We start from the raw sequence: 4,336 nt of genomic DNA, 5'->3' as shown, positions 1-4,336 counted from the left end.
CAAAGAGAGAGAGACGGGGGCAAAGAGAGAGAGACGGGGGCAAAGAGAGAGAGACGGGGGCAAAGAGAGAGAGACGGGGGCAAAGAGAGAGAGGCGGGGGGCAAAGAGAGAGAGACGGGGGCAAAGAGAGAGAGACGGGGGCAAAGAGAGAGAGACGGGGGCAAAGAGAGAGAGACGGGGGCAAAGAGAGAGAGACGGGGGCAAAGAGAGAGAGACGGGGGCAAAGAGAGAGAGACGGGGCAAGAGAGAGAGTACCGGGGCAAAGAGAGAGAGACGGGGGCAAAGAGAGAGAGACGGGGGCAAAGAGAGAGAGACGGGGGCAAAGAGGGAGAGACGGGGGCAAAGAGAGAGAGACGGGGGCAAAGAGAGAGAGACGGGGGCAAAGAGAGAGAGACGGGGGCAAAGAGAGAGAGACGGGGGCAAAGAGAGAGAGACGGGGGCAAAGCGGGGCGCAAAGGGGGGGGCAAAGCAGAGCGAAAAGACAGACGGAAAAAGCAAGGCACAAAGAAGGTGGGGAAAAACGAGGCGCCAAAGGGGGGAGCAAAGCGGGACGCAAAGGGGGCGGGGGCACAGCGGGGCGCAGAGAGAGATGGGGGCTAAGCGGGGCGCAGAGAGAGAGAGACGGGGGCTAAGCGGGGCGCAAAGGGGGGGGGAAAGCGGGGCGCAAAGGGGGGGGCAACGCGGGGCGCAAAGGGGGGGGGAAAGCGGGGCGCAAAGGGGGGGGGAAAGCGGGGCGCAAAGGGGGGGGGAAAGCGGGGCGCAAAGGGGGTGGCAACGCGGGGAGCAAAGGGGGGGGCAACGCGGGGAGCAAAGGGAGGGGGGCTGTCATGGTTTGGGCTCTTTCCCGCCCCCCCACACTTTTGGAATTGCCCCAGCTAACTCAGACGGCCTCTGGGAATATAAATGAAGCTATTTATTTTACAGCAGCAAATACACAAGCAGATATTTACAATATATACAGTTATATACAGAAATATACAAAGGGTAAACAATACAGAAGCACAACTCCCCTCCCAGAAACCTAAGTCCCCAGGAGGGGTTATCAAACCACCCCAACACCTTCCCCGGCCCCTCTTGTGGCCGTTTGAGCTGATCCTCTAGCTCAGACATAGGGGAGAGATGAACATTCCAGCGATAGGCCACATAAATGGCAACAATAGCTAAATTAATATAATTTCATTGGAGCATCAAGAACTTAATGTCTAGAAGCACAGTTTCTTCTCCCCCTTCTCCCGCTGGCTTCTGCTGCTGCAGCTTCGCCTATCTTCCCCGGCTGCTGTTTTGGCTACTGCTGCTTCTGCTGCTTCGCCGCCGCTTGACCCCTCCCCCATCTCCCTTAAGGTTATTGTATTGTTTGTTTGTTTTTTTTCCTTCCTTCCTTCTCTAGTTATTATTTCTCTTTACATTGTTATACTATAAGAAAATACAATTTCATCTTTCCCTGACTTTCAAAAAAGGATGGGTTTTGTGTTGTGCTGAGTCGACTTCTACCCGGGGGGCACCTTGCCCAACCCGGGACATCAATTCTTGGTGCTTTTTTCATCAATTCTGGGTGCTTTTTTCCAAACGGAGACTTCTCTCCTTCTTAGGTGCATTGGCCAGGACTTGAACCTGGGCCACCAACACATCCCCCCCTCTGGGGAATCGAACCTGGGTTTCCCACATGGCAGATGAGAATTCTACCACTGCACCACAAAAGGGCTTGGAACTGGCTGCTCCTTGTGGTTCCTTCCAACCCTGACTGATTCTATGATGCTAGTTTTAGTGCTCCACACTCCTCTCTATTCTCCAGTTTCATTGGTAAGAATGTTCCAATTCCTTGCTATTTGTGCTTGAAGTGCTTTATTGGTTTTGCCTTGAGCAGTAATGCAATTTAATTTCTGATATCAGCTAAGGAAATTTCAGGAAATAGATTAAATATTCTTCACTTCTCTATTTTGACAAAGTTTCCATCTTAACTTTCCCCCGGGTCAAATTAAATAATCTGTTGGAGAAATTCTTGATTAGCACAGCACACAAGAATTGATAAATATGAGCAACCCATGCTGGGAACGTCTTTGGTTCCCAGTCAGCTCAGCAAATGGAGCTGTAAACAGCCGAGCACCCCACACACAGCTGCAGTGGGCAGAGACTAGATAACCAAAGGGGCTGGAAAAGATTAGCAACTGGCTGTGATTAGAGTAATTAATTTCAGCTTATACGTAATGCTGAATTCAAGCTCCTAGACAATATTGAAGTCAAGCTTAGACATAATCACAGACTCACAGGATGTCAGGGGTTGGAAGGGACCCAAAGAGATCATCGAGTCCAACTCCCCTGCCAGAGCAGGACCATACAGATTGGCTCAGCTCACAGAGGAACAGATCCAGACAGGCCTTGAAAGGCTCCAGAGAATGAGACTCCACAACCTCTCTGGGCAGCCCCTGCCATCCTGCCGCTGCCCTCCACCTTCCCCCGGGCAGTCTCTGCTGCTTTCCTCCTCTCCACTCTACGTTACCAGCTTCGGCTCTGTTACCAGTTCCATTACCAGCTGTGGCTCCTGGTCCACGTTCACATCCATCGCAGAACCTAGAGTAAAACTTTTGAAGATCCTCGTCCGTTACCAGCTCCAGTTTGTGCTCCTGCTCCATCTTTGCATCCATCGCAGAACCCAGCGCAAAACCTTTGAGGATCCAAACTCCTAAAGCAAACTCAACCTCAATAACAACACAGACTTAGCACCCGTGAGCTAAGGTGGATGTTGCAGTGGGTCAGTAGCCCAGCCCTAAGGTGGCCCTAGCTAGCCGGGGGGCCAGCCAGGCCCCCCGGCCTTTGAAACCCTCCACCACGCACCCGGTGCTCACCCGTGCGCACTCACCTGGGATGCCAGGCGGAGGATCCCTTGGCCCGCAATGGGCCCAGCTTGGGGCTGGGCTCCTCCTGCACTGCTTATAAAGGGCACTGAGCAGGGAGGGCAAAGTGGCCACAGCTGGGGTGGGAGGAGACTTCAATTGACCTCCCCTTTTTAAGCTGCCCCAGGAGAGGCAGAAGCCTTTGGCTGATCCCCTTTGCGGGGGTAGGTTGGCTGTGTCCTTAGTGGGGTGGTGTTTTGGCTGTGTGCTTTGTGGGGTGCTTTTGCTTTTCTCTAAGCCACTCCTCCCCTTTGCTCTGCTTGGGATTTCTGTTCCTCCTTGGTATGCTGTGCTTAAAGCTGTGCTTGAAGTTGTGCTGTTTCCTTCATGAGATAGGTTTGCTTTTGTGCTTCCTGCCTTGCTCCTCTCTTGTTTTCACCTGTTGGGGGCCAGAATCTCCCTTCCTCTTGTTGCAGCCTGGCAGCAAGAGTCAGAGTCCCTACAGCATCTCGTTGCCTCCTTTGCCCTTTGCTTGCTGCGACAGCACAGCTCTGGCCTCTGGTGTGGCTCTCGTTATTGTGGGGGGGAGAGAAGAGAGGAGGTGGGGAGGGAGAGAAAAATGGGGGGGGGTGAGGAGAAGAGGAGTGGGAAAAGAGAGGAGGTGGGGGGGGTGAGGAGAAGAGGAGTGGGAATAGAGAGGAGGTGGGGGGTGAAGAGAGGAGGGGTGGGAAAAGAGAGGAGGTGGGGGGGTGAAGAGAGGAGGGGTAGGAAAAGAGAGGAGGTGGGGGGGTGAAGAGAGGAGGGGTGGGAAAAGAGAGGAGGTGGGGGGGGTGAAGAGAGGAGGGGTGGGAAAAGAGAGGAGGTGGGGGGGGTGAAGAGAGGAGGGGTGGGAAAAGAGAGGAGGTGGGGGGGCGAAGAGAGGAGGGGTGGGAAAAGAGAGGAGGTGGGGGGGGCGAAGAGAGGAGGGGTGGGAAAAGAGAGGAGGTGGGGGGGCGAAGAGAGGAGGGGTGGGAAAAGAGAGGAGGTGGAGGGGGGTGAAGAGAGGAGGGGTGGGAAAAGAGAGGAGGTGGAGGGGGGGAAGAAAGGACGGGGGTAGGGTGACACAGTGGGGGGGCAAGAGAGGAGGGGGCTGGAAAGAAGAGAGAGAGGCCTGGGGATGTTTAGTCTGGAGAAGGGATCTCCTTAACGTCTATACATTGCCGAGGGGCAGGGGTCAGCACCAAGGTGCCAGCTGCTGCTTGGTGGTGCTCAGCACTAGGACAAGTAACAACAGACAGAAGCTGCTCCGCCTCAACAGGAGCAGAGATTTCTTGTCTGGGAGGCTGACAGAGGACTGGCACAGACTGAAACCAAAACATTGCTCAGAACACAAAAGAACCTCTGAAGCGATGGCAAAAAGCTCAAGGAAAAGAGGTTGGATTTTCATGATTCTGTCCCTTAAAATATGTCAGACTAACAGCAGAGTGAAAAATGTGAAATTCATGCAGGTGGAACAGTTAGAACTA

Source organism: Pogoniulus pusillus, unplaced genomic scaffold (genome assembly GCF_015220805.1).
Source record: "Pogoniulus pusillus isolate bPogPus1 unplaced genomic scaffold, bPogPus1.pri scaffold_81_arrow_ctg1, whole genome shotgun sequence".
Lineage (NCBI taxonomy): Eukaryota > Metazoa > Chordata > Aves > Piciformes > Lybiidae > Pogoniulus > Pogoniulus pusillus.
This window is presented reverse-complemented; position numbering follows the sequence as displayed.